Below are 23,972 nucleotides of genomic sequence, written 5' to 3' on the forward strand. Positions count from 1 at the left end.
TGATCTTTTGGTCATCACACTCGCCAGCTGAAATCGGCGCTGCCTTTTCGTAGTGGTAAAAGAACAGTGGCCCGTGGGGGGATCGAACCCACGACCTTCGCGTTATTAGCACGACGCTCTAACCAACTGAGCTAACGGGCCTCGGCAGATGCAGTTGCTCAGCCCTACGCTAGAAACTGGTGGCATGAAGACATACACCATTTCTATGGTCGTCGTGTGTCTGCTTCCCTAGTATATATTCTGCTGACGGTCACGAAACAGTAGCTATATTGCGAGCAGGACGGGAAACGGCCGCTCGGACAGCTCAAACTTGTCACGATTCGTGTGGAAAAAATTCCGTTCCGGTACCGGGAATCGAACCCGGGCCTCCTGGGTGAAAGCCAGGTATCCTAGCCACTAGACCACACCGGATGTGGCCGTTTCATTCGACCGTTCGTACGGTCGCTTGTCGCATTTATGCCTCGTTGTTACAGGGGTAGGAGGAAAAGCAAAGCTGTAAGTAGTAATATTTATTTACTTATTTCGCAAGTAAATACCTGCTGCCTGTCATCATACAGCAGGTCATACATTGTGTGACTTTACACGTTATATCGTACGAGATTCAGTTTCATTACTAGTACTTTTTTTCTTGAAAATTTTACATAAGAACTGCAAGTAGTAGTAACGGGAAGTAAACGCTATCACGCTGAGTCGTTGAAGCCTTGAGGATAACAAAGTACAAAGTGTTTCGCTCCTTCGCAAGCCCCAGAGCCGTTATTTAGCTGTGGACGAAAGTAAATTAAATGCCCCGGGTGAGGATCGAACTCACGACCTTAAGATTATGAGACTTACGCGCTGCCTACTGCGCTACCGAGGCAGGTGATCGTCACGCCTTCTGGAATCTCGCTAAGTACCAAATACCAGTGGTAGAGAGTCTGCACTTCCTGGCTCGTTTTTTTCTGTTGCTACACGTGCATTCCCGGCGCGACAGGCAACTTGCGATGCTAGGCCGACGCCAGTATGTACAATAGCACACAACAGTCCAAACAAGTTTGGTTATTTCCACACGGAAATCCCGCGGTTCATTCTCATGGCTCACGCAGTTCGAGTGCGAAAGACACGCAGCACCACTATCGGAGAAAAAACAAAATAATGCATCGGCCGGGAATCGAACCCGGGCCCGCCCCGCGTGGCAGGCGAGCATTCTACCACTGAACCACCGATGCCCAGCTAGTTCACAGCTTCCTTGTGCTTTCCGCGGCAGACGTCTGAGGGGAAAGTGGGACTGCCGTCCAGCGCCGTCGCATCTCTCGAGAGAATGCTACAGACGCTGAATCCTGCACTGCACTGCTTAAAAAATGGCGCCCGAACGCGATCGCCTAAGTACTCTTGCGGCGCACGCACGCGACGACTCTTGCCAAAGGACGCGAAATGTGCGTAGAGACGCTGTCTGGATGCGATCGCCTACCCCGTAATGCGCCTACAGCTACGACCACCTTGAGCCGCCGCCGACATGCGGGAAGCAGACACAGCGCGGCGTGCGCGGACGGAAACCGTGGTGCGGTGGTGGTGTAATGGTCAGCATAGTTGCCTTCCAAGCAGTTGATCCGGGTTCGATTCCCGGCCACCGCAGCCGGCTTTTTCTTTTGCGTATGAGTACTTTTGCCACGCGTCTTTAAATTAATGTTTCTTTCCCCCTCTTAATCGCTGCAGGCCACCCTATAGTGCGTGCGTCGATTCCCCTTGAGTCTCGACTTGTCTCGACTTTGCTCAGCTGACGCGAGAGCTGACGCTCTCAAATCGGCCTATATCAAAACGACAAGCACGAGAAACGACTGAGAGAGGTAAGGAGAGGCGAGGCGATGGACACACAGCACGCCCCCTTCATTTCACGGTGGCGTCTCCCTGACCGAATGGGGCTGTAGCTCCGAAAACAAAGGGAGAAACAAAAATAGGAAGTAAACTGCCAATAGTACCCTGTGTTCCCATGCGCTCACCCGCCCAAGTACTGACAAGGGCCAAAGTTGTTACGCATCGGCAATCGGACATTTTCTTTCATTTTCTCTTTATCGCTTGAGAACCAGTGTATTCAAGATATTATGGCCATTGCCGAGTGAATGCTGTAGCGCTTCCCGACGAGTCGCGTTCGGATCCTCTGTCAACTTCCACGCAGGGTGATGATCTTTTGGTCATCACACTCGCCAGCTGAAATCGGCGCTGCCTTTTCGTAGTGGTAAAGAACAGTGGCCCGTGGGGGGATCGAACCACGACCTTCGCGTTATTAGCACGACGCTCTAACCAACTGAGCTAACGGGCCCTCGGCAGATGCAGTTGCTCAGCCCTACGCTAGAAACTGGTGGCATGAAGCCATACACCATTTCTATGGTCGTCGTGTGTCTGCTTCCTGGTATATATTCTGCTGACGGTCACGAAACAGTAGCTATATTGCGAGCAGGACGGGAAACGGCCGCTCGGACAGCTCAAACTTGTCACGATTCGTGTGGAAAAAATTCCGTTCCGGTACCGGGAATCGAACCCGGGCCTCCTGGGTGAAAGCCAGGTATCCTAGCCACTAGACCACACCGGATTGTGGCCGTTTCATTCGACCGTTCGTACGGTCGCTTGTCGCATTTATGCCTCGTTGTTACAGGGGGTAGGAGGAAAAGCAAAGCTGTAAGTAGTAATATTTATTTACTTATTTCGCAAGTAAATACCTGCTGCCTGTCATCTACAGCAGGTCCATACATTGTGTGACTTTACACGTTATATCGTACGAGATTCAGTTTCATTTTCTAGTACTTTTTTTCTTGAAAATTTTACATAAGAACTGCAAGTAGTAGTAACGGAAGTAAACGCTATCACGCTGAGTCGTGAAGCCTTGAGGATAACAAAGTACAAAGTGTTTCGCTCCTTCGCAAGCCCCAGAGCCGTTATTTAGCTGTGGACGAAAGTAAATTAAATGCCCCGGGTGAGGATCGAACTCACGACCTTAAGATTATGAGACTTACGCGCTGCCTACTGCGCTACCGAGGCAGGTGATCGTCACGCCTTCTGGAATCTCGCTAAGTACCAAATACCAGTGGTAGAGAGTCTGCACTTCCTGGCTCATTTTTTTCTGTTGCTACACGTGCATTCCCCGGCGCGACAGGCAACTTGCGATGCTAGGCCGACGCCAGTATGTACAATAGCACACAACAGTCCAAACAAGCAGTCGTGGCGCGCTGCATGTTTGGTTATTTCCACACGGAAATCCCGCGGTTCATTCTCATGGCTCACGCATGTTCGAGTGCGAAAGACACGCAGCACCACTATCGGAGAAAAAACAAAATAATGCATCGGCCGGGAATCGAACCCGGGCCGCCCGCGTGGCAGGCGAGCATTCTACCACTGAACCACCGATGCCCAGCTAGTTCACAGCTTCCTTGTGCTTTCCGCCGGCAGACGTCTGAGGGGAAAGTGGGACTGCCGTCCAAGCGCCGTCGCATCCTCTCGAGAGAATGCTACAGACGCTGAATCCTGCATTGCACTGCTTAAAAATGGCGCCCGAACGCGATCGCCTAAGTACTCTTGCGGCGCACGCCACGCGACGACTCTTGCCAAAGGACGCGAAATGTGCGTAGAGACGCTGTCTGGATGCGATCGCCTACCCCGTAATGCGCCTACAGCTACGACCACCTTGAGCCGCCGCCGACAGGCGGGAAGCAGACACAGCGCGGCGTGCGCGGACGGAAACCGTGGTGCGGTGGTGGTGTAATGGTCAGCATAGTCTGCCTTCCAAGCAGTTGATCCGGGTTCGATTCCCGGCCACCGCAGCCGGCTTTTTCTTTGCGTATGAGTACTTTTGCCACGCGTCTTTAATTAATGTTTCTTTCCCCCTCTTAATCGCTGCAGGCCACCCTATAGTGCGTGCGTCGATTCCCCTTGAGTCTCGACTTGTCTCGACTTTGCTCAGCTGACGCGAGAGCTGACGCTCTCAAATCGGCCTATATCAAAACGACAAGCACGAGAAACGACTGAGAGAGGTAAGGAGAGGCGAGGGCGATGGACACACAGCACGCCCCCTTCATTTCACGGTGGCGTCTCCCTGACCGAATGGGGCTGTAGCTCCGAAAACAAAGGAGAAACAAAAATAGGAAGTAAAACTGCCAATAGTACCCTGTGTTCCCCATGCGCTCACCCGCCCAAGTACTGACAAGGGCCAAAGTTGTTACGCATCGGCAATCGGACATTTTCTTTCATTTTCTCTTTATCGCTTGAGAACCAGTGTATTCAAGATATTATGGCCATTGCCGAGTGAATGCTGTAGCGCTTCCCGACGAGTCGCGTTCGGATCCTCTGTCAACTTCCACGCAGGGTGATGATCTTTTGGTCATCCACCTCGCCAAGCTGAAATCGGCGCTGCCTTTTCGTAGTGGTAAAAGAACAGTGGCCCGTGGGGGGATCGAACCCACGACCTTCGCGTTATTAGCACGACGCTCTAACAACTGAGCTAACGGGCCTCGGCAGATGCAGTTGCTCAGCCCTACGCTAGAAACTGGTGGCATGAAGCCATACACCATTTCTATGGTCGTCGTGTGTCTGCTTCCCTGTATATATTCTGCTGACGGTCACGAAACAGTAGCTATATTGCGAGCAGGACGGGAAACGGCCGCTCGGACAGCTCAAACTTGTCACGATTCGTGTGGAAAAAATTCCGTTTCCGGTACAGGAATCGAACCCGGGCCTCCTGGGTGAAAGCCAGGTATCCTAGCCACTAGACCACACCGGATGTGGCCGTTTCATTCGACCGTTCGTAAGGTCGCTTGTCGCATTTATGCCTCGTTGTTACAGGGGTAGGAGGAAAAGCAAAGCTGTAAGTAGTAATATTTATTTACTTATTTCGCAAGTAAATACCTGCTGCCTGTCATCATACAGCAGGTCATACATTGTGTGACTTTACACGTTATATCGTACGAGATTCAGTTTCATTACTAGTACTTTTTTTCTTGAAAATTTTACATAAGAACTGCAAGTAGTAGTAACGGGAAGTAAACGCTATCACGCTGAGTCGTTGAAGCCTTGAGGATAACAAAGTACAAAGTGTTTCGCTCCTTCGCAAGCCCCAGAGCCGTTATTTAGCTGTGGACGAAAGTAAATTAAATGCCCCGGGTGAGGATCGAACTCACGACCTTAAGATTATGAGACTTACGCGCTGCCTACTGCGCTACCGAGGCAGGTGATCGTCACGCCTTCTGGAATCTCGCTAAGTACCAAATACCAGTGGTAGAGAGTCTGCACTTCCTGGCTCATTTTTTTCTGTTGCTACACGTGCATTCCCGGCGCGACAGGCAACTTGCGATGCTAGGCCGACGCCAGTATGTACAATAGCACACAACAGTCCAAACAAGCAGTCGTGCGCGCTGCATGTTTGGTTATTTCCACACGGAAAATCCCGCGGTTCATTCTCATGGCCTCACGCAGTTCGAGTGCGAAAGACACGCAGCACCACTATCGGAGAAAAAACAAAATAATGCATCGGCCGGGAATCGAACCCGGGCCGCCCGCGTGGCAGGCGAGCATTCTACCACTGAACCACCGATGCCCAGCTAGTTCACAGCTTCCTTGTGCTTTCCGCGGCAGACGTCTGAGGGGAAAGTGGGACTGCCGTCCAGCGCCGTCGCCATCCTCTCGAGAGAATGCTACAGACGCTGAATCCTGCACTGCACTGCTTAAAATGGCGCCCGAACGCGATCGCCTAAGTACTCTTGCGGCGCACGCACGCGACGACTCTTGCCAAAGGACGCGAAATGTGCGTAGAGACGCTGTCTGGATGCGATCGCCTACCCCGTAATGCGCCTACAGCTACGACCACCTTGAGCCGCCGCCGACAGGCGGGAAGCAGACACAGCGCGGCGTGCGCGGACGGAAACCGTTGGTGCGGTGGTGGTGTAATGGTCAGCATAGTTGCCTTCCAAGCAGTTGATCCGGGTTCGATTCCCGGCCACCGCAGCCGGCTTTTTCTTTTGCGTATGAGACTACTTTGCCACGCGTCTTTAAATTAATGTTTCTTTCCCCCTCTTAATCGCTGCAGGCCACCCTATAGTGCGTGCGTCGATTCCCCTTGAGTCTCGACTTGTCTCGACTTTGCTCAGCTGACGCGAGAGCTGACGCTCTCAAATCGGCCTATATCAAAACGACAAGCACGAGAAACGACTGAGAGAGGTAAGGAGAGGCGAGGCGATGGACACACAGCACGCCCCCTTCATTTCACGGTGGCGTCTCCCTGACCGAATGGGGCTGTAGCTCCCGAAAACAAAGGAGAAACAAAAATAGGAAGTAAAACTGCCAATAGTACGCCTGTGTTCCCATGCGCTCACCCGCCCAAGTACTGACAAGGGCCAAAGTTGTTACGCATCGGCAATCGGACATTTTCTTTCATTTTCTCTTTATCGCTTGAGAACCAGTGTATTCAAGATATTATGGCCATTGCACGAGTGAATGCTTGTAGCGCTTCCCGACGAGTCGCGTTCGGATCCTCTGTCAACTTCCACGCAGGGTGATGATCTTTTGGTCATCACACTCGCCAGCTGAAATCGGCGCTGCCTTTTCGTAGTGGTAAAAGAACAGTGGCCCGTGGGGGGATCGAACCACGACCTTCGCGTTATTAGCACGACGCTCTAAACCAACTGAGCTAACGGGCCTCGGCAGATGCAGTTGCTCAGCCCTACGCTAGAAACTGGTGGCATGAAGCCATACACCATTTCTATGGTCGTCGTGTGTCTGCTTCCCTGGTATATATTCTGCTGACGGTCACGAAACAGTAGCTATATTGCGAGCAGGACGGGAAACGGCCCGCTCGGACAGCTCAAACTTGTCACGATTCGTGTGGAAAAAATTCCGTTCCGGTACCGGGAATCGAACACGGGCCTCCTGGGTGAAAGCCAGGTATCCCTAGCCACTAGACCACACCGGATTGTGGCCGTTTCATTCGACCGTTCGTACGGTCGCTTGTCGCATTTATGCCTCGTTGTTACAGGGGTAGGAGGAAAAGCAAAGCTGTAAGTAGTAATATTTATTTACTTATTTCGCAAGTAAATACCTGCTGCCTGTCATCATACAGCAGGTCATACATTGTGTGACTTTACACGTTATATCGTACGAGATTCAGTTTCATTACTAGTACTTTTTTTCTTGAAAAATTTTACCATAAGAACTGCAAGTAGTAGTAACGGGAAGTAAACGCTATCACGCTGAGTCGTTGAAGCCTTGAGGATAACAAATACAAAGTGTTTCGCTCCTTCGCAAGCCCCAGAGCCGTTATTTAGCTGTGGACGAAAGTAAATTAAATGCCCCGGGTGAGGATCGAACTCACGACCTTAAGATTATGAGACTTACGCGCTGCCTACTGCGCTACCGAGGCAGGTGATCGTCACGCCTTCTGGAATCTCGCTAAGTACCAAATACCAGTGGTAGAGAGTCTGCACTTCCTGGCTCATTTTTTTCTGTTGCTACACGTGCATTCCCGGCGCGACAGGCAACTTGCGATGCTAGGCCGACGCCAGTATGTACAATAGCACACAACAGTCCAAACAAGCAGTCGTGCGCGCTGCATGTTTGGTTATTTCCACACGGAAATCCCGCGGTTCATTCTCATGGCTCACGCAGTTCGAGTGCGAAAGACACGCAGCACCACTATCGGAGAAAAAACAAAATAATGCATCGGCCGGGAATCGAACCCGGGCCGCCCGCGTGGCAGGCGAGCATTCTACCACTGAACCACCGATGCCCAGCTAGTTCACAGCTTCCTTGTGCTTTCCGCGGCAGACGTCTGAGGGGAAAGTGGGACTGCCGTCCAGCGCCGTCGCATCCTCTCGAGAGAATGCTACAGACGCTGAATCCTGCACTGCACTGCTTAAAAATGGCGCCCGAACGCGATCGCCTAAGTACTCTTGCGGCGCACGCACGCGACGACTCTTGCCAAAGGACGCGAAATGTGCGTAGAGACGCTGTCTGGATGCGATCGCCTACCCCGTAATGCGCCTACAGCTACGACCACCTTGAGCCGCCGCCGACAGGCGGGAAGCAGACACAGCGCGGCGTGCGCGGACGGAAACCGTGGTGCGGTGGTGGTGTAATGGTCAGCATAGTTGCCTTCCAAGCAGTTGATCCGGGTTCGATTCCCGGCCACCGCAGCCGGCTTTTTCTTTTGCGTATGAGTACTTTTGCCACGCGTCTTTAAATTAATGTTTCTTTCCCCCTCTTAATCGCTGCAGGCCACCCTATAGTGCGTGCGTCGATTCCCCTTGAGTCTCGACTTGTCTCGACTTTGCTCAGCTGACGCGAGAGCTGACGCTCTCAAATCGGCCTATATCAAAACGACAAGCACGAGAAACGACTGAGAGAGGTAAGGAGAGGCGAGGCGATGGACACACAGCACGCCCCCTTCATTTCACGGTGGCGTCTCCCTGACCGAATGGGGCTGTAGCTCCGAAAACAAAGGAGAAACAAAAATAGGAAGTAAAACTGCCAATAGTACCCTGTGTTCCCATGCGCTCACCCGCCCAAGTACTGACAAGGGCCAAAGTTGTTACGCATCGGCAATCGGACATTTTCTTTCATTTTCTCTTTATCGCTTGAGAACCAGTGTATTCAAGATATTATGGCCATTGCCGAGTGAATGCTGTAGCGCTTCCCGACGAGTCGCGTTCGGATCCTCTGTCAACTTCCACGCAGGGTGATGATCTTTTGGTCATCACACTCGCCAGCTGAAATCGGCGCTGCCTTTTCGTAGTGGTAAAAGAACAGTGGCCCGTGGGGGGATCGAACCCACGACCTTCGCGTTATTAGCACGACGCTCTAACCAACTGAGCTAACGGGCCTCGGCAGATGCAGTTGCTCAGCCCTACGCTAGAAACTGGTGGCATGAAGCCATACACCATTTCTATGGTCGTCGTGTGTCTGCTTCCCTGGTATATATTCTGCTGACGGTCACGAAACAGTAGCTATATTGCGAGCAGGACGGGAAACGGCCGCTCGGACAGCTCAAACTTGTCACGATTCGTGTGGAAAAAATTCCGTTCCGGTACCGGGAATCGAACCCGGGCCTCCTGGGTGAAAGCCAGGTATCCTAGCCACTAGACCACACCGGATGTGGCCGTTTCATTCGACCGTTCGTACGGTCGCTTGTCGCATTTATGCCTCGTTGTTACAGGGGTAGGAGGAAAAGCAAAGCTGTAAGTAGTAATATTTATTTACTTATTTCGCAAGTAAATACCTGCTGCCTGTCATCATACAGCAGGTCATACATTGTGTGACTTTACACGTTATATCGTACGAGATTCAGTTTCATTACTAGTACTTTTTTTCTTGAAAATTTTACATAAGAACTGCAAGTAGTAGTAACGGGAAGTAAACGCTATCACGCTGAGTCGTTGAAGCCTTGAGGATAACAAAGTACAAAGTGTTTCGCTCCTTCGCAAGCCCCAGAGCCGTTATTTAGCTGTGGACGAAAGTAAATTAAATGCCCCGGGTGAGGATCGAACTCACGACCTTAAGATTATGAGACTTACGCGCTGCCTACTGCGCTACCGAGGCAGGTGATCGTCACGCCTTCTGGAATCTCGCTAAGTACCAAATACCAGTGGTAGAGAGTCTGCACTTCCTGGCTCATTTTTTTCTGTTGCTACACGTGCATTCCCGGCGCGACAGGCAACTTGCGATGCTAGGCCGACGCCAGTATGTACAATAGCACACAACAGTCCAAACAAGCAGTCGTGCGCGCTGCATGTTTGGTTATTTCCACACGGAAATCCCGCGGTTCATTCTCATGGCTCACGCAGTTCGAGTGCGAAAGACACGCAGCACCACTATCGGAGAAAAAACAAAATAATGCATCGGCCGGGAATCGAACCCGGGCCGCCCGCGTGGCAGGCGAGCATTCTACCACTGAACCACCGATGCCCAGCTAGTTCACAGCTTCCTTGTGCTTTCCGCGGCAGACGTCTGAGGGGAAAGTGGGACTGCCGTCCAGCGCCGTCGCATCCTCTCGAGAGAATGCTACAGACGCTGAATCCTGCACTGCACTGCTTAAAAATGGCGCCCGAACGCGATCGCCTAAGTACTCTTGCGGCGCACGCACGCGACGACTCTTGCCAAAGGACGCGAAATGTGCGTAGAGACGCTGTCTGGATGCGATCGCCTACCCCGTAATGCGCCTACAGCTACGACCACCTTGAGCCGCCGCCGACAGGCGGGAAGCAGACACAGCGCGGCGTGCGCGGACGGAAACCGTGGTGCGGTGGTGGTGTAATGGTCAGCATAGTTGCCTTCCAAGCAGTTGATCCGGGTTCGATTCCCGGCCACCGCAGCCGGCTTTTTCTTTTGCGTATGAGTACTTTTGCCACGCGTCTTTAAATTAATGTTTCTTTCCCCCTCTTAATCGCTGCAGGCCACCCTATAGTGCGTGCGTCGATTCCCCTTGAGTCTCGACTTGTCTCGACTTTGCTCAGCTGACGCGAGAGCTGACGCTCTCAAATCGGCCTATATCAAAACGACAAGCACGAGAAACGACTGAGAGAGGTAAGGAGAGGCGAGGCGATGGACACACAGCACGCCCCCTTCATTTCACGGTGGCGTCTCCCTGACCGAATGGGGCTGTAGCTCCGAAAACAAAGGAGAAACAAAAATAGGAAGTAAAACTGCCAATAGTACCCTGTGTTCCCATGCGCTCACCCGCCCAAGTACTGACAAGGGCCAAAGTTGTTACGCATCGGCAATCGGACATTTTCTTTCATTTTCTCTTTATCGCTTGAGAACCAGTGTATTCAAGATATTATGGCCATTGCCGAGTGAATGCTGTAGCGCTTCCCGACGAGTCGCGTTCGGATCCTCTGTCAACTTCCACGCAGGGTGATGATCTTTTGGTCATCACACTCGCCAGCTGAAATCGGCGCTGCCTTTTCGTAGTGGTAAAAGAACAGTGGCCCGTGGGGGGATCGAACCCACGACCTTCGCGTTATTAGCACGACGCTCTAACCAACTGAGCTAACGGGCCTCGGCAGATGCAGTTGCTCAGCCCTACGCTAGAAACTGGTGGCATGAAGCCATACACCATTTCTATGGTCGTCGTGTGTCTGCTTCCCTGGTATATATTCTGCTGACGGTCACGAAACAGTAGCTATATTGCGAGCAGGACGGGAAACGGCCGCTCGGACAGCTCAAACTTGTCACGATTCGTGTGGAAAAAATTCCGTTCCGGTACCGGGAATCGAACCCGGGCCTCCTGGGTGAAAGCCAGGTATCCTAGCCACTAGACCACACCGGATGTGGCCGTTTCATTCGACCGTTCGTACGGTCGCTTGTCGCATTTATGCCTCGTTGTTACAGGGGTAGGAGGAAAAGCAAAGCTGTAAGTAGTAATATTTATTTACTTATTTCGCAAGTAAATACCTGCTGCCTGTCATCATACAGCAGGTCATACATTGTGTGACTTTACACGTTATATCGTACGAGATTCAGTTTCATTACTAGTACTTTTTTTCTTGAAAATTTTACATAAGAACTGCAAGTAGTAGTAACGGGAAGTAAACGCTATCACGCTGAGTCGTTGAAGCCTTGAGGATAACAAAGTACAAAGTGTTTCGCTCCTTCGCAAGCCCCAGAGCCGTTATTTAGCTGTGGACGAAAGTAAATTAAATGCCCCGGGTGAGGATCGAACTCACGACCTTAAGATTATGAGACTTACGCGCTGCCTACTGCGCTACCGAGGCAGGTGATCGTCACGCCTTCTGGAATCTCGCTAAGTACCAAATACCAGTGGTAGAGAGTCTGCACTTCCTGGCTCATTTTTTTCTGTTGCTACACGTGCATTCCCGGCGCGACAGGCAACTTGCGATGCTAGGCCGACGCCAGTATGTACAATAGCACACAACAGTCCAAACAAGCAGTCGTGCGCGCTGCATGTTTGGTTATTTCCACACGGAAATCCCGCGGTTCATTCTCATGGCTCACGCAGTTCGAGTGCGAAAGACACGCAGCACCACTATCGGAGAAAAAACAAAATAATGCATCGGCCGGGAATCGAACCCGGGCCGCCCGCGTGGCAGGCGAGCATTCTACCACTGAACCACCGATGCCCAGCTAGTTCACAGCTTCCTTGTGCTTTCCGCGGCAGACGTCTGAGGGGAAAGTGGGACTGCCGTCCAGCGCCGTCGCATCCTCTCGAGAGAATGCTACAGACGCTGAATCCTGCACTGCACTGCTTAAAAATGGCGCCCGAACGCGATCGCCTAAGTACTCTTGCGGCGCACGCACGCGACGACTCTTGCCAAAGGACGCGAAATGTGCGTAGAGACGCTGTCTGGATGCGATCGCCTACCCCGTAATGCGCCTACAGCTACGACCACCTTGAGCCGCCGCCGACAGGCGGGAAGCAGACACAGCGCGGCGTGCGCGGACGGAAACCGTGGTGCGGTGGTGGTGTAATGGTCAGCATAGTTGCCTTCCAAGCAGTTGATCCGGGTTCGATTCCCGGCCACCGCAGCCGGCTTTTTCTTTTGCGTATGAGTACTTTTGCCACGCGTCTTTAAATTAATGTTTCTTTCCCCCCTCTTAATCGCTGCAGGCCACCCTATAGTGCGTGCGTCGATTCCCCTTGAGTCTCGACTTGTCTCGACTTTGCTCAGCTGACGCGAGAGCTGACGCTCTCAAATCGGCCTATATCAAAACGACAAGCACGAGAAACGACTGAGAGAGGTAAGGAGAGGCGAGGCGATGGACACACAGCACGCCCCCTTCATTTCACGGTGGCGTCTCCCTGACCGAATGGGGCTGTAGCTCCGAAAACAAAGGAGAAACAAAAATAGGAAGTAAAACTGCCAATAGTACCCTGTGTTCCCATGCGCTCACCCGCCCAAGTACTGACAAGGGCCAAAGTTGTTACGCATCGGCAATCGGACATTTTCTTTCATTTTCTCTTTATCGCTTGAGAACCAGTGTATTCAAGATATTATGGCCATTGCCGAGTGAATGCTGTAGCGCTTCCCGACGAGTCGCGTTCGGATCCTCTGTCAACTTCCACGCAGGGTGATGATCTTTTGGTCATCACACTCGCCAGCTGAAATCGGCGCTGCCTTTTCGTAGTGGTAAAAGAACAGTGGCCCGTGGGGGGATCGAACCCACGACCTTCGCGTTATTAGCACGACGCTCTAACCAACTGAGCTAACGGGCCTCGGCAGATGCAGTTGCTCAGCCCTACGCTAGAAACTGGTGGCATGAAGCCATACACCATTTCTATGGTCGTCGTGTGTCTGCTTCCCTGGTATATATTCTGCTGACGGTCACGAAACAGTAGCTATATTGCGAGCAGGACGGGAAACGGCCGCTCGGACAGCTCAAACTTGTCACGATTCGTGTGGAAAAAATTCCGTTCCGGTACCGGGAATCGAACCCGGGCCTCCTGGGTGAAAGCCAGGTATCCTAGCCACTAGACCACACCGGATGTGGCCGTTTCGTTCGACCGTTCGTACGGTCGCTTGTCGCATTTATGCCTCGTTGTTACAGGGGTAGGAGGAAAAGCAAAGCTGTAAGTAGTAATATTTATTTACTTATTTCGCAAGTAAATACCTGCTGCCTGTCATCATACAGCAGGTCATACATTGTGTGACTTTACACGTTATATCGTACGAGATTCAGTTTCATTACTAGTACTTTTTTTCTTGAAAATTTTACATAAGAACTGCAAGTAGTAGTAACGGGAAGTAAACGCTATCACGCTGAGTCGTTGAAGCCTTGAGGATAACAAAGTACAAAGTGTTTCGCTCCTTCGCAAGCCCCAGAGCCGTTATTTAGCTGTGGACGAAAGTAAATTAAATGCCCCGGGTGAGGATCGAACTCACGACCTTAAGATTATGAGACTTACGCGCTGCCTACTGCGCTACCGAGGCAGGTGATCGTCACGCCTTCTGGAATCTCGCTAAGTACCAAATACCAGTGGTAGAGAGTCTGCACTTCCTGGCTCATTTTTTTCTGTTGCTACACGTGCATTCCCGGCGCGACAGGCAACTTGCGATGCTAGGCCGACGCCAGTATGTACAATAGCACACAACAGTCCAAACAAGCAGTCGTGCGCGCTGCATGTTTGGTTATTTCCACACGGAAATCCCGCGGTTCATTCTCATGGCTCACGCAGTTCGAGTGCGAAAGACACGCAGCACCACTATCGGAGAAAAAACAAAATAATGCATCGGCCGGGAATCGAACCCGGGCCGCCCGCGTGGCAGGCGAGCATTCTACCACTGAACCACCGATGCCCAGCTAGTTCACAGCTTCCTTGTGCTTTCCGCGGCAGACGTCTGAGGGGAAAGTGGGACTGCCGTCCAGCGCCGTCGCATCCTCTCGAGAGAATGCTACAGACGCTGAATCCTGCACTGCACTGCTTAAAAATGGCGCCCGAACGCGATCGCCTAAGTACTCTTGCGGCGCACGCACGCGACGACTCTTGCCAAAGGACGCGAAATGTGCGTAGAGACGCTGTCTGGATGCGATCGCCTACCCCGTAATGCGCCTACAGCTACGACCACCTTGAGCCGCCGCCGACAGGCGGGAAGCAGACACAGCGCGGCGTGCGCGGACGGAAACCGTGGTGCGGTGGTGGTGTAATGGTCAGCATAGTTGCCTTCCAAGCAGTTGATCCGGGTTCGATTCCCGGCCACCGCAGCCGGCTTTTTCTTTTGCGTATGAGTACTTTTGCCACGCGTCTTTAAATTAATGTTTCTTTCCCCCTCTTAATCGCTGCAGGCCACCCTATAGTGCGTGCGTCGATTCCCCTTGAGTCTCGACTTGTCTCGACTTTGCTCAGCTGACGCGAGAGCTGACGCTCTCAAATCGGCCTATATCAAAACGACAAGCACGAGAAACGACTGAGAGAGGTAAGGAGAGGCGAGGCGATGGACACACAGCACGCCCCCTTCATTTCACGGTGGCGTCTCCCTGACCGAATGGGGCTGTAGCTCCGAAAACAAAGGAGAAACAAAAATAGGAAGTAAAACTGCCAATAGTACCCTGTGTTCCCATGCGCTCACCCGCCCAAGTACTGACAAGGGCCAAAGTTGTTACGCATCGGCAATCGGACATTTTCTTTCATTTTCTCTTTATCGCTTGAGAACCAGTGTATTCAAGATATTATGGCCATTGCCGAGTGAATGCTGTAGCGCTTCCCGACGAGTCGCGTTCGGATCCTCTGTCAACTTCCACGCAGGGTGATGATCTTTTGGTCATCACACTCGCCAGCTGAAATCGGCGCTGCCTTTTCGTAGTGGTAAAAGAACAGTGGCCCGTGGGGGGATCGAACCCACGACCTTCGCGTTATTAGCACGACGCTCTAACCAACTGAGCTAACGGGCCTCGGCAGATGCAGTTGCTCAGCCCTACGCTAGAAACTGGTGGCATGAAGCCATACACCATTTCTATGGTCGTCGTGTGTCTGCTTCCCTGGTATATATTCTGCTGACGGTCACGAAACAGTAGCTATATTGCGAGCAGGACGGGAAACGGCCGCTCGGACAGCTCAAACTTGTCACGATTCGTGTGGAAAAAATTCCGTTCCGGTACCGGGAATCGAACCCGGGCCTCCTGGGTGAAAGCCAGGTATCCTAGCCACTAGACCACACCGGATGTGGCCGTTTCATTCGACCGTTCGTACGGTCGCTTGTCGCATTTATGCCTCGTTGTTACAGGGGTAGGAGGAAAAGCAAAGCTGTAAGTAGTAATATTTATTTACTTATTTCGCAAGTAAATACCTGCTGCCTGTCATCATACAGCAGGTCATACATTGTGTGACTTTACACGTTATATCGTACGAGATTCAGATTCATTACTAGTACTTTTTTTCTTGAAAATTTTACATAAGAACTGCAAGTAGTAGTAACGGGAAGTAAACGCTATCACGCTGAGTCGTTGAAGCCTTGAGGATAACAAAGTACAAAGTGTTTCGCTCCTTCGCAAGCCCCAGAGCCGTTATTTAGCTGTGGACGAAAGTAAATTAAATGCCCCGGGTGAGGATCGAACTCACGACCTTAAGATTATGAGACTTACGCGCTGCCTACTGCGCTACCGAGGCAGGTGATCGTCACGCCTTCTGGAATCTCGCTAAGTACCAAATACCAGTGGTAGAGAGTCTGCACTTCCTGGCTCATTTTTTTCTGTTGCTACACGTGCATTCCCGGCGCGACAGGCAACTTGCGATGCTAGGCCGACGCCAGTATGTACAATAGCACACAACAGTCCAAACAAGCAGTCGTGCGCGCTGCATGTTTGGTTATTTCCACACGGAAATCCCGCGGTTCATTCTCATGGCTCACGCAGTTCGAGTGCGAAAGACACGCAGCACCACTATCGGAGAAAAAACAAAATAATGCATCGGCCGGGAATCGAACCCGGGCCGCCCGCGTGGCAGGCGAGCATTCTACCACTGAACCACCGATGCCCAGCTAGTTCACAGCTTCCTTGTGCTTTCCGCGGCAGACGTCTGAGGGGAAAGTGGGACTGCCGTCCAGCGCCGTCGCATCCTCTCGAGAGAATGCTACAGACGCTGAATCCTGCACTGCACTGCTTAAAAATGGCGCCCGAACGCGATCGCCTAAGTACTCTTGCGGCGCACGCACGCGACGACTCTTGCCAAAGGACGCGAAATGTGCGTAGAGACGCTGTCTGGATGCGATCGCCTACCCCGTAATGCGCCTACAGCTACGACCACCTTGAGCCGCCGCCGACAGGCGGGAAGCAGACACAGCGCGGCGTGCGCGGACGGAAACCGTGGTGCGGTGGTGGTGTAATGGTCAGCATAGTTGCCTTCCAAGCAGTTGATCCGGGTTCGATTCCCGGCCACCGCAGCCGGCTTTTTCTTTTGCGTATGAGTACTTTTGCCACGCGTCTTTAAATTAATGTTTCTTTCCCCCCTCTTAATCGCTGCAGGCCACCCTATAGTGCGTGCGTCGATTCCCCTTGAGTCTCGACTTGTCTCGACTTTGCTCAGCTGACGCGAGAGCTGACGCTCTCAAATCGGCCTATATCAAAACGACAAGCACGAGAAACGACTGAGAGAGGTAAGGAGAGGCGAGGCGATGGACACACAGCACGCCCCCTTCATTTCACGGTGGCGTCTCCCTGACCGAATGGGGCTGTAGCTCCGAAAACAAAGGAGAAACAAAAATAGGAAGTAAAACTGCCAATAGTACCCTGTGTTCCCATGCGCTCACCCGCCCAAGTACTGACAAGGGCCAAAGTTGTTACGCATCGGCAATCGGACATTTTCTTTCATTTTCTCTTTATCGCTTGAGAACCAGTGTATTCAAGATATTATGGCCATTGCCGAGTGAATGCTGTAGCGCTTCCCGACGAGTCGCGTTCGGATCCTCTGTCAACTTCCACGCAGGGTGATGATCTTTTGGTCATCACACTCGCCAGCTGAAATCGGCGCTGCCTTTTCGTAGTGGTAAAAGAACAGTGGCCCGTGGGGGGATCGAACCCACGACCTTCGCGTTATTAGCACGACGCTCTAACCAACTGAGCTAACGGGCCTCGGCAGATGCAGTTGCTCAGCCCTACGCTAGAAACTGGTGGCATGAAGCCATACACCATTTCTATGGTCGTCGTGTGTCTGCTTCCCTGGTATATATTCTGCTGACGGTCACGAAACAGTAGCTATATTGCGAGCAGGACGGGAAACGGCCGCTCGGACAGCTCAAACTTGTCACGATTCGTGTGGAAAAAATTCCGTTCCGGTACCGGGAATCGAACCCGGGCCTCCTGGGTGAAAGCCAGGTATCCTAGCCACTAGACCACACCGGATGTGGCCGTTTCATTCGACCGTTCGTACGGTCGCTTGTCGCATTTATGCCTCGTTGTTACAGGGGTAGGAGGAAAAGCAAAGCTGTAAGTAGTAATATTTATTTACTTATTTCGCAAGTAAATACCTGCTGCCTGTCATCATACAGCAGGTCATACATTGTGTGACTTTACACGTTATATCGTACGAGATTCAGTTTCATTACTAGTACTTTTTTTCTTGAAAATTTTACATAAGAACTGCAAGTAGTAGTAACGGGAAGTAAACGCTATCACGCTGAGTCGTTGAAGCCTTGAGGATAACAAAGTACAAAGTGTTTCGCTCCTTCGCAAGCCCCAGAGCCGTTATTTAGCTGTGGACGAAAGTAAATTAAATGCCCCGGGTGAGGATCGAACTCACGACCTTAAGATTATGAGACTTACGCGCTGCCTACTGCGCTACCGAGGCAGGTGATCGTCACGCCTTCTGGAATCTCGCTAAGTACCAAATACCAGTGGTAGAGAGTCTGCACTTCCTGGCTCATTTTTTTCTGTTGCTACACGTGCATTCCCGGCGCGACAGGCAACTTGCGATGCTAGGCCGACGCCAGTATGTACAATAGCACACAACAGTCCAAACAAGCAGTCGTGCGCGCTGCATGTTTGGTTATTTCCACACGGAAATCCCGCGGTTCATTCTCATGGCTCACGCAGTTCGAGTGCGAAAGACACGCAGCACCACTATCGGAGAAAAAACAAAATAATGCATCGGCCGGGAATCGAACCCGGGCCGCCCGCGTGGCAGGCGAGCATTCTACCACTGAACCACCGATGCCCAGCTAGTTCACAGCTTCCTTGTGCTTTCCGCGGCAGACGTCTGAGGGGAAAGTGGGACTGCCGTCCAGCGCCGTCGCATCCTCTCGAGAGAATGCTACAGACGCTGAATCCTGCACTGCACTGCTTAAAAATGGCGCCCGAACGCGATCGCCTAAGTACTCTTGCGGCGCACGCACGCGACGACTCTTGCCAAAGGACGCGAAATGTGCGTAGAGACGCTGTCTGGATGCGATCGCCTACCCCGTAATGCGCCTACAGCTACGACCACCTTGAGCCGCCGCCGACAGGCGGGAAGCAGACACAGCGCGGCGTGCGCGGACGGAAACCGTGGTGCGGTGGTGGTGTAATGGTCAGCATAGTTGCCTTCCAAGCAGTTGATCCGGGTTCGATTCCCGGCCACCGCAGCCGGCTTTTTCTTTTGCGTATGAGTACTTTTGCCACGCGTCTTTAAATTAATGTTTCTTTCCCCCTCTTAATCGCTGCAGGCCACCCTATAGTGCGTGCGTCGATTCCCCTTGAGTCTCGACTTGTCTCGACTTTGCTCAGCTGACGCGAGAGCTGACGCTCTCAAATCGGCCTATATCAAAACGACAAGCACGAGAAACGACTGAGAGAGGTAAGGAGAGGCGAGGCGATGGACACACAGCACGCCCCCTTCATTTCACGGTGGCGTCTCCCTGACCGAATGGGGCTGTAGCTCCGAAAACAAAGGAGAAACAAAAATAGGAAGTAAAACTGCCAATAGTACCCTGTGTTCCCATGCGCTCACCCGCCCAAGTACTGACAAGGGCCAAAGTTGTTACGCATCGGCAATCGGACATTTTCTTTCATTTTCTCTTTATCGCTTGAGAACCAGTGTATTCAAGATATTATGGCCATTGCCGAGTGAATGCTGTAGCGCTTCCCGACGAGTCGCGTTCGGATCCTCTGTCAACTTCCACGCAGGGTGATGATCTTTTGGTCATCACACTCGCCAGCTGAAATCGGCGCTGCCTTTTCGTAGTGGTAAAAGAACAGTGGCCCGTGGGGGGATCGAACCCACGACCTTCGCGTTATTAGCACGACGCTCTAACCAACTGAGCTAACGGGCCTCGGCAGATGCAGTTGCTCAGCCCTACGCTAGAAACTGGTGGCATGAAGACATACACCATTTCTATGGTCGTCGTGTGTCTGCTTCCCTAGTATATATTCTGCTGACGGTCACGAAACAGTAGCTATATTGCGAGCAGGACGGGAAACGGCCGCTCGGACAGCTCAAACTTGTCACGATTCGTGTGGAAAAAATTCCGTTCCGGTACCGGGAATCGAACCCGGGCCTCCTGGGTGAAAGCCAGGTATCCTAGCCACTAGACCACACCGGATGTGGCCGTTTCATTCGACCGTTCGTACGGTCGCTTGTCGCATTTATGCCTCGTTGTTACAGGGGTAGGAGGAAAAGCAAAGCTGTAAGTAGTAATATTTATTTACTTATTTCGCAAGTAAATACCTGCTGCCTGTCATCATACAGCAGGTCATACATTGTGTGACTTTACACGTTATATCGTACGAGATTCAGTTTCATTACTAGTACTTTTTTTCTTGAAAATTTTACATAAGAACTGCAAGTAGTAGTAACGGGAAGTAAACGCTATCACGCTGAGTCGTTGAAGCCTTGAGGATAACAAAGTACAAAGTGTTTCGCTCCTTCGCAAGCCCCAGAGCCGTTATTTAGCTGTGGACGAAAGTAAATTAAATGCCCCGGGTGAGGATCGAACTCACGACCTTAAGATTATGAGACTTACGCGCTGCCTACTGCGCTACCGAGGCAGGTGATCGTCACGCCTTCTGGAATCTCGCTAAGTACCAAATACCAGTGGTAGAGAGTCTGCACTTCCTGGCTCATTTTTTTCTGTTGCTACACGTGCATTCCCGGCGCGACAGGCAACTTGCGATGCTAGGCCGACGCCAGTATGTACAATAGCACACAACAGTCCAAACAAGCAGTCGTGCGCGCTGCATGTTTGGTTATTTCCACACGGAAATCCCGCGGTTCATTCTCATGGCTCACGCAGTTCGAGTGCGAAAGACACGCAGCACCACTATCGGAGAAAAAACAAAATAATGCATCGGCCGGGAATCGAACCCGGGCCGCCCGCGTGGCAGGCGAGCATTCTACCACTGAACCACCGATGCCCAGCTAGTTCACAGCTTCCTTGTGCTTTCCGCGGCAGACGTCTGAGGGGAAAGTGGGACTGCCGTCCAGCGCCGTCGCATCCTCTCGAGAGAATGCTACAGACGCTGAATCCTGCACTGCACTGCTTAAAAATGGCGCCCGAACGCGATCGCCTAAGTACTCTTGCGGCGCACGCACGCGACGACTCTTGCCAAAGGACGCGAAATGTGCGTAGAGACGCTGTCTGGATGCGATCGCCTACCCCGTAATGCGCCTACAGCTACGACCACCTTGAGCCGCCGCCGACAGGCGGGAAGCAGACACAGCGCGGCGTGCGCGGACGGAAACCGTGGTGCGGTGGTGGTGTAATGGTCAGCATAGTTGCCTTCCAAGCAGTTGATCCGGGTTCGATTCCCGGCCACCGCAGCCGGCTTTTTCTTTTGCGTATGAGTACTTTTGCCACGCGTCTTTAAATTAATGTTTCTTTCCCCCTCTTAATCGCTGCAGGCCACCCTATAGTGCGTGCGTCGATTCCCCTTGAGTCTCGACTTGTCTCGACTTTGCTCAGCTGACGCGAGAGCTGACGCTCTCAAATCGGCCTATATCAAAACGACAAGCACGAGAAACGACTGAGAGAGGTAAGGAGAGGCGAGGCGATGGACACACAGCACGCCCCCTTCATTTCACGGTGGCGTCTCCCTGACCGAATGGGGCTGTAGCTCCGAAAACAAAGGAGAAACAAAAATAGGAAGTAAAACTGCCAATAGTACCCTGTGTTCCCATGCGCTCACCCGCCCAAGTACTGACAAGGGCCAAAGTTGTTACGCATCGGCAATCGGACATTTTCTTTCATTTTCTCTTTATCGCTTGAGAACCAGTGTATTCAAGATATTATGGCCATTGCCGAGTGAATGCTGTAGCGCTTCCCGACGAGTCGCGTTCGGATCCTCTGTCAACTTCCACGCAGGGTGATGATCTTTTGGTCATCACACTCGCCAGCTGAAATCGGCGCTGCCTTTTCGTAGTGGTAAAAGAACAGTGGCCCGTGGGGGGATCGAACCCACGACCTTCGCGTTATTAGCACGACGCTCTAACCAACTGAGCTAACGGGCCTCGGCAGATGCAGTTGCTCAGCCCTACGCTAGAAACTGGTGGCATGAAGCCATACACCATTTCTATGGTCGTCGTGTGTCTGCTTCCCTGGTATATATTCTGCTGACGGTCACGAAACAGTAGCTATATTGCGAGCAGGACGGGAAACGGCCGCTCGGACAGCTCAAACTTGTCACGATTCGTGTGGAAAAAATTCCGTTCCGGTACCGGGAATCGAACCCGGGCCTCCTGGGTGAAAGCCAGGTATCCTAGCCACTAGACCACACCGGATGTGGCCGTTTCGTTCGACCGTTCGTACGGTCGCTTGTCGCATTTATGCCTCGTTGTTACAGGGGTAGGAGGAAAAGCAAAGCTGTAAGTAGTAATATTTATTTACTTATTTCGCAAGTAAATACCTGCTGCCTGTCATCATACAGCAGGTCATACATTGTGTGACTTTACACGTTATATCGTACGAGATTCAGTTTCATTACTAGTACTTTTTTTCTTGAAAATTTTACATAAGAACTGCAAGTAGTAGTAACGGGAAGTAAACGCTATCACGCTGAGTCGTTGAAGCCTTGAGGATAACAAAGTACAAAGTGTTTCGCTCCTTCGCAAGCCCCAGAGCCGTTATTTAGCTGTGGACGAAAGTAAATTAAATGCCCCGGGTGAGGATCGAACTCACGACCTTAAGATTATGAGACTTACGCGCTGCCTACTGCGCTACCGAGGCAGGTGATCGTCACGCCTTCTGGAATCTCGCTAAGTACCAAATACCAGTGGTAGAGAGTCTGCACTTCCTGGCTCATTTTTTTCTGTTGCTACACGTGCATTCCCGGCGCGACAGGCAACTTGCGATGCTAGGCCGACGCCAGTATGTACAATAGCACACAACAGTCCAAACAAGCAGTCGTGCGCGCTGCATGTTTGGTTATTTCCACACGGAAATCCCGCGGTTCATTCTCATGGCTCACGCAGTTCGAGTGCGAAAGACACGCAGCACCACTATCGGAGAAAAAACAAAATAATGCATCGGCCGGGAATCGAACCCGGGCCGCCCGCGTGGCAGGCGAGCATTCTACCACTGAACCACCGATGCCCAGCTAGTTCACAGCTTCCTTGTGCTTTCCGCGGCAGACGTCTGAGGGGAAAGTGGGACTGCCGTCCAGCGCCGTCGCATCCTCTCGAGAGAATGCTACAGACGCTGAATCCTGCACTGCACTGCTTAAAAATGGCGCCCGAACGCGATCGCCTAAGTACTCTTGCGGCGCACGCACGCGACGACTCTTGCCAAAGGACGCGAAATGTGCGTAGAGACGCTGTCTGGATGCGATCGCCTACCCCGTAATGCGCCTACAGCTACGACCACCTTGAGCCGCCGCCGACAGGCGGGAAGCAGACACAGCGCGGCGTGCGCGGACGGAAACCGTGGTGCGGTGGTGGTGTAATGGTCAGCATAGTTGCCTTCCAAGCAGTTGATCCGGGTTCGATTCCCGGCCACCGCAGCCGGCTTTTTCTTTTGCGTATGAGTACTTTTGCCACGCGTCTTTAAATTAATGTTTCTTTCCCCCTCTTAATCGCTGCAGGCCACCCTATAGTGCGTGCGTCGATTCCCCTTGAGTCTCGACTTGTCTCGACTTTGCTCAGCTGACGCGAGAGCTGACGCTCTCAAATCGGCCTATATCAAAACGACAAGCACGAGAAACGACTGAGAGAGGTAAGGAGAGGCGAGGCGATGGACACACAGCACGCCCCCTTCATTTCACGGTGGCGTCTCCCTGACCGAATGGGGCTGTAGCTCCGAAAACAAAGGAGAAACAAAAATAGGAAGTAAAACTGCCAATAGTACCCTGTGTTCCCATGCGCTCACCCGCCCAAGTACTGACAAGGGCCAAAGTTGTTACGCATCGGCAATCGGACATTTTCTTTCATTTTCTCTTTATCGCTTGAGAACCAGTGTATTCAAGATATTATGGCCATTGCCGAGTGAATGCTGTAGCGCTTCCCGACGAGTCGCGTTCGGATCCTCTGTCAACTTCCACGCAGGGTGATGATCTTTTGGTCATCACACTCGCCAGCTGAAATCGGCGCTGCCTTTTCGTAGTGG

At 52.0% G+C, this 23,972-nt stretch overlaps 54 non-coding genes across 54 annotated transcripts; 11 read left to right on the forward strand and 43 right to left on the reverse strand.

The window, feature by feature from the left end:
* Positions 1 to 67: 67 nt before the first annotated feature.
* Positions 68 to 141, reverse strand: Trnai-aau (transfer RNA isoleucine (anticodon AAU)). The gene has a single exon. It is a non-coding gene; the product is annotated as a tRNA-Ile (tRNA).
* A 198-nt stretch (positions 142 to 339) lies between these two features.
* On the reverse strand, positions 340 to 411 carry Trnae-uuc (transfer RNA glutamic acid (anticodon UUC)). The gene has a single exon. It is a non-coding gene; the product is annotated as a tRNA-Glu (tRNA).
* A 372-nt stretch (positions 412 to 783) lies between these two features.
* On the reverse strand, positions 784 to 856 carry Trnam-cau (transfer RNA methionine (anticodon CAU)). Its single transcript has one exon. It is a non-coding gene; the product is annotated as a tRNA-Met (tRNA).
* Positions 857 to 1,132: 276 nt separating this feature from the next.
* Positions 1,133 to 1,205, reverse strand: Trnag-gcc (transfer RNA glycine (anticodon GCC)). The gene has a single exon. It is a non-coding gene; the product is annotated as a tRNA-Gly (tRNA).
* A 334-nt stretch (positions 1,206 to 1,539) lies between these two features.
* On the forward strand, positions 1,540 to 1,611 carry Trnag-ucc (transfer RNA glycine (anticodon UCC)). The gene has a single exon. It is a non-coding gene; the product is annotated as a tRNA-Gly (tRNA).
* Positions 1,612 to 2,223: 612 nt separating this feature from the next.
* Trnai-aau (transfer RNA isoleucine (anticodon AAU)) lies at positions 2,224 to 2,296 on the reverse strand. The gene has a single exon. It is a non-coding gene; the product is annotated as a tRNA-Ile (tRNA).
* A 198-nt stretch (positions 2,297 to 2,494) lies between these two features.
* Positions 2,495 to 2,566, reverse strand: Trnae-uuc (transfer RNA glutamic acid (anticodon UUC)). The gene has a single exon. It is a non-coding gene; the product is annotated as a tRNA-Glu (tRNA).
* Positions 2,567 to 2,939: 373 nt separating this feature from the next.
* Trnam-cau (transfer RNA methionine (anticodon CAU)) lies at positions 2,940 to 3,012 on the reverse strand. The gene has a single exon. It is a non-coding gene; the product is annotated as a tRNA-Met (tRNA).
* A 298-nt stretch (positions 3,013 to 3,310) lies between these two features.
* Trnag-gcc (transfer RNA glycine (anticodon GCC)) lies at positions 3,311 to 3,381 on the reverse strand. The gene has a single exon. It is a non-coding gene; the product is annotated as a tRNA-Gly (tRNA).
* Positions 3,382 to 3,718: 337 nt separating this feature from the next.
* Positions 3,719 to 3,791, forward strand: Trnag-ucc (transfer RNA glycine (anticodon UCC)). Its single transcript has one exon. It is a non-coding gene; the product is annotated as a tRNA-Gly (tRNA).
* Positions 3,792 to 4,405: 614 nt separating this feature from the next.
* Trnai-aau (transfer RNA isoleucine (anticodon AAU)) lies at positions 4,406 to 4,478 on the reverse strand. Its single transcript has one exon. It is a non-coding gene; the product is annotated as a tRNA-Ile (tRNA).
* Positions 4,479 to 5,119: 641 nt separating this feature from the next.
* Trnam-cau (transfer RNA methionine (anticodon CAU)) lies at positions 5,120 to 5,192 on the reverse strand. The gene has a single exon. It is a non-coding gene; the product is annotated as a tRNA-Met (tRNA).
* Positions 5,193 to 5,489: 297 nt separating this feature from the next.
* On the reverse strand, positions 5,490 to 5,560 carry Trnag-gcc (transfer RNA glycine (anticodon GCC)). The gene has a single exon. It is a non-coding gene; the product is annotated as a tRNA-Gly (tRNA).
* A 335-nt stretch (positions 5,561 to 5,895) lies between these two features.
* Trnag-ucc (transfer RNA glycine (anticodon UCC)) lies at positions 5,896 to 5,967 on the forward strand. The gene has a single exon. It is a non-coding gene; the product is annotated as a tRNA-Gly (tRNA).
* Positions 5,968 to 6,585: 618 nt separating this feature from the next.
* On the reverse strand, positions 6,586 to 6,659 carry Trnai-aau (transfer RNA isoleucine (anticodon AAU)). Its single transcript has one exon. It is a non-coding gene; the product is annotated as a tRNA-Ile (tRNA).
* A 199-nt stretch (positions 6,660 to 6,858) lies between these two features.
* On the reverse strand, positions 6,859 to 6,931 carry Trnae-uuc (transfer RNA glutamic acid (anticodon UUC)). The gene has a single exon. It is a non-coding gene; the product is annotated as a tRNA-Glu (tRNA).
* Positions 6,932 to 7,305: 374 nt separating this feature from the next.
* Trnam-cau (transfer RNA methionine (anticodon CAU)) lies at positions 7,306 to 7,378 on the reverse strand. The gene has a single exon. It is a non-coding gene; the product is annotated as a tRNA-Met (tRNA).
* A 295-nt stretch (positions 7,379 to 7,673) lies between these two features.
* On the reverse strand, positions 7,674 to 7,744 carry Trnag-gcc (transfer RNA glycine (anticodon GCC)). Its single transcript has one exon. It is a non-coding gene; the product is annotated as a tRNA-Gly (tRNA).
* A 334-nt stretch (positions 7,745 to 8,078) lies between these two features.
* Positions 8,079 to 8,150, forward strand: Trnag-ucc (transfer RNA glycine (anticodon UCC)). Its single transcript has one exon. It is a non-coding gene; the product is annotated as a tRNA-Gly (tRNA).
* Positions 8,151 to 8,763: 613 nt separating this feature from the next.
* On the reverse strand, positions 8,764 to 8,837 carry Trnai-aau (transfer RNA isoleucine (anticodon AAU)). Its single transcript has one exon. It is a non-coding gene; the product is annotated as a tRNA-Ile (tRNA).
* A 198-nt stretch (positions 8,838 to 9,035) lies between these two features.
* Positions 9,036 to 9,107, reverse strand: Trnae-uuc (transfer RNA glutamic acid (anticodon UUC)). The gene has a single exon. It is a non-coding gene; the product is annotated as a tRNA-Glu (tRNA).
* Positions 9,108 to 9,479: 372 nt separating this feature from the next.
* Trnam-cau (transfer RNA methionine (anticodon CAU)) lies at positions 9,480 to 9,552 on the reverse strand. Its single transcript has one exon. It is a non-coding gene; the product is annotated as a tRNA-Met (tRNA).
* A 295-nt stretch (positions 9,553 to 9,847) lies between these two features.
* Trnag-gcc (transfer RNA glycine (anticodon GCC)) lies at positions 9,848 to 9,918 on the reverse strand. The gene has a single exon. It is a non-coding gene; the product is annotated as a tRNA-Gly (tRNA).
* Positions 9,919 to 10,252: 334 nt separating this feature from the next.
* Positions 10,253 to 10,324, forward strand: Trnag-ucc (transfer RNA glycine (anticodon UCC)). The gene has a single exon. It is a non-coding gene; the product is annotated as a tRNA-Gly (tRNA).
* Positions 10,325 to 10,937: 613 nt separating this feature from the next.
* On the reverse strand, positions 10,938 to 11,011 carry Trnai-aau (transfer RNA isoleucine (anticodon AAU)). Its single transcript has one exon. It is a non-coding gene; the product is annotated as a tRNA-Ile (tRNA).
* Positions 11,012 to 11,209: 198 nt separating this feature from the next.
* Trnae-uuc (transfer RNA glutamic acid (anticodon UUC)) lies at positions 11,210 to 11,281 on the reverse strand. The gene has a single exon. It is a non-coding gene; the product is annotated as a tRNA-Glu (tRNA).
* A 372-nt stretch (positions 11,282 to 11,653) lies between these two features.
* Trnam-cau (transfer RNA methionine (anticodon CAU)) lies at positions 11,654 to 11,726 on the reverse strand. The gene has a single exon. It is a non-coding gene; the product is annotated as a tRNA-Met (tRNA).
* Positions 11,727 to 12,021: 295 nt separating this feature from the next.
* Trnag-gcc (transfer RNA glycine (anticodon GCC)) lies at positions 12,022 to 12,092 on the reverse strand. Its single transcript has one exon. It is a non-coding gene; the product is annotated as a tRNA-Gly (tRNA).
* A 334-nt stretch (positions 12,093 to 12,426) lies between these two features.
* Positions 12,427 to 12,498, forward strand: Trnag-ucc (transfer RNA glycine (anticodon UCC)). Its single transcript has one exon. It is a non-coding gene; the product is annotated as a tRNA-Gly (tRNA).
* A 614-nt stretch (positions 12,499 to 13,112) lies between these two features.
* On the reverse strand, positions 13,113 to 13,186 carry Trnai-aau (transfer RNA isoleucine (anticodon AAU)). Its single transcript has one exon. It is a non-coding gene; the product is annotated as a tRNA-Ile (tRNA).
* A 198-nt stretch (positions 13,187 to 13,384) lies between these two features.
* On the reverse strand, positions 13,385 to 13,456 carry Trnae-uuc (transfer RNA glutamic acid (anticodon UUC)). Its single transcript has one exon. It is a non-coding gene; the product is annotated as a tRNA-Glu (tRNA).
* Positions 13,457 to 13,828: 372 nt separating this feature from the next.
* Trnam-cau (transfer RNA methionine (anticodon CAU)) lies at positions 13,829 to 13,901 on the reverse strand. The gene has a single exon. It is a non-coding gene; the product is annotated as a tRNA-Met (tRNA).
* Positions 13,902 to 14,196: 295 nt separating this feature from the next.
* On the reverse strand, positions 14,197 to 14,267 carry Trnag-gcc (transfer RNA glycine (anticodon GCC)). The gene has a single exon. It is a non-coding gene; the product is annotated as a tRNA-Gly (tRNA).
* Positions 14,268 to 14,601: 334 nt separating this feature from the next.
* Positions 14,602 to 14,673, forward strand: Trnag-ucc (transfer RNA glycine (anticodon UCC)). Its single transcript has one exon. It is a non-coding gene; the product is annotated as a tRNA-Gly (tRNA).
* Positions 14,674 to 15,286: 613 nt separating this feature from the next.
* Trnai-aau (transfer RNA isoleucine (anticodon AAU)) lies at positions 15,287 to 15,360 on the reverse strand. The gene has a single exon. It is a non-coding gene; the product is annotated as a tRNA-Ile (tRNA).
* A 198-nt stretch (positions 15,361 to 15,558) lies between these two features.
* Positions 15,559 to 15,630, reverse strand: Trnae-uuc (transfer RNA glutamic acid (anticodon UUC)). The gene has a single exon. It is a non-coding gene; the product is annotated as a tRNA-Glu (tRNA).
* Positions 15,631 to 16,002: 372 nt separating this feature from the next.
* Trnam-cau (transfer RNA methionine (anticodon CAU)) lies at positions 16,003 to 16,075 on the reverse strand. Its single transcript has one exon. It is a non-coding gene; the product is annotated as a tRNA-Met (tRNA).
* Positions 16,076 to 16,370: 295 nt separating this feature from the next.
* Trnag-gcc (transfer RNA glycine (anticodon GCC)) lies at positions 16,371 to 16,441 on the reverse strand. The gene has a single exon. It is a non-coding gene; the product is annotated as a tRNA-Gly (tRNA).
* Positions 16,442 to 16,775: 334 nt separating this feature from the next.
* Trnag-ucc (transfer RNA glycine (anticodon UCC)) lies at positions 16,776 to 16,847 on the forward strand. Its single transcript has one exon. It is a non-coding gene; the product is annotated as a tRNA-Gly (tRNA).
* A 614-nt stretch (positions 16,848 to 17,461) lies between these two features.
* On the reverse strand, positions 17,462 to 17,535 carry Trnai-aau (transfer RNA isoleucine (anticodon AAU)). The gene has a single exon. It is a non-coding gene; the product is annotated as a tRNA-Ile (tRNA).
* Positions 17,536 to 17,733: 198 nt separating this feature from the next.
* Positions 17,734 to 17,805, reverse strand: Trnae-uuc (transfer RNA glutamic acid (anticodon UUC)). Its single transcript has one exon. It is a non-coding gene; the product is annotated as a tRNA-Glu (tRNA).
* A 372-nt stretch (positions 17,806 to 18,177) lies between these two features.
* Trnam-cau (transfer RNA methionine (anticodon CAU)) lies at positions 18,178 to 18,250 on the reverse strand. The gene has a single exon. It is a non-coding gene; the product is annotated as a tRNA-Met (tRNA).
* Positions 18,251 to 18,545: 295 nt separating this feature from the next.
* Trnag-gcc (transfer RNA glycine (anticodon GCC)) lies at positions 18,546 to 18,616 on the reverse strand. The gene has a single exon. It is a non-coding gene; the product is annotated as a tRNA-Gly (tRNA).
* Positions 18,617 to 18,950: 334 nt separating this feature from the next.
* Trnag-ucc (transfer RNA glycine (anticodon UCC)) lies at positions 18,951 to 19,022 on the forward strand. The gene has a single exon. It is a non-coding gene; the product is annotated as a tRNA-Gly (tRNA).
* A 613-nt stretch (positions 19,023 to 19,635) lies between these two features.
* On the reverse strand, positions 19,636 to 19,709 carry Trnai-aau (transfer RNA isoleucine (anticodon AAU)). The gene has a single exon. It is a non-coding gene; the product is annotated as a tRNA-Ile (tRNA).
* A 198-nt stretch (positions 19,710 to 19,907) lies between these two features.
* Trnae-uuc (transfer RNA glutamic acid (anticodon UUC)) lies at positions 19,908 to 19,979 on the reverse strand. The gene has a single exon. It is a non-coding gene; the product is annotated as a tRNA-Glu (tRNA).
* A 372-nt stretch (positions 19,980 to 20,351) lies between these two features.
* On the reverse strand, positions 20,352 to 20,424 carry Trnam-cau (transfer RNA methionine (anticodon CAU)). The gene has a single exon. It is a non-coding gene; the product is annotated as a tRNA-Met (tRNA).
* Positions 20,425 to 20,719: 295 nt separating this feature from the next.
* Positions 20,720 to 20,790, reverse strand: Trnag-gcc (transfer RNA glycine (anticodon GCC)). The gene has a single exon. It is a non-coding gene; the product is annotated as a tRNA-Gly (tRNA).
* A 334-nt stretch (positions 20,791 to 21,124) lies between these two features.
* On the forward strand, positions 21,125 to 21,196 carry Trnag-ucc (transfer RNA glycine (anticodon UCC)). Its single transcript has one exon. It is a non-coding gene; the product is annotated as a tRNA-Gly (tRNA).
* A 613-nt stretch (positions 21,197 to 21,809) lies between these two features.
* Positions 21,810 to 21,883, reverse strand: Trnai-aau (transfer RNA isoleucine (anticodon AAU)). Its single transcript has one exon. It is a non-coding gene; the product is annotated as a tRNA-Ile (tRNA).
* A 198-nt stretch (positions 21,884 to 22,081) lies between these two features.
* Positions 22,082 to 22,153, reverse strand: Trnae-uuc (transfer RNA glutamic acid (anticodon UUC)). The gene has a single exon. It is a non-coding gene; the product is annotated as a tRNA-Glu (tRNA).
* A 372-nt stretch (positions 22,154 to 22,525) lies between these two features.
* Positions 22,526 to 22,598, reverse strand: Trnam-cau (transfer RNA methionine (anticodon CAU)). The gene has a single exon. It is a non-coding gene; the product is annotated as a tRNA-Met (tRNA).
* A 295-nt stretch (positions 22,599 to 22,893) lies between these two features.
* Trnag-gcc (transfer RNA glycine (anticodon GCC)) lies at positions 22,894 to 22,964 on the reverse strand. The gene has a single exon. It is a non-coding gene; the product is annotated as a tRNA-Gly (tRNA).
* A 334-nt stretch (positions 22,965 to 23,298) lies between these two features.
* On the forward strand, positions 23,299 to 23,370 carry Trnag-ucc (transfer RNA glycine (anticodon UCC)). Its single transcript has one exon. It is a non-coding gene; the product is annotated as a tRNA-Gly (tRNA).
* Positions 23,371 to 23,972: the final 602 nt, after the last annotated feature.

Source organism: Schistocerca serialis, unplaced genomic scaffold (assembly GCF_023864345.2).
Source record: "Schistocerca serialis cubense isolate TAMUIC-IGC-003099 unplaced genomic scaffold, iqSchSeri2.2 HiC_scaffold_382, whole genome shotgun sequence".
NCBI classification, from domain to species: domain Eukaryota; kingdom Metazoa; phylum Arthropoda; class Insecta; order Orthoptera; family Acrididae; genus Schistocerca; species Schistocerca serialis.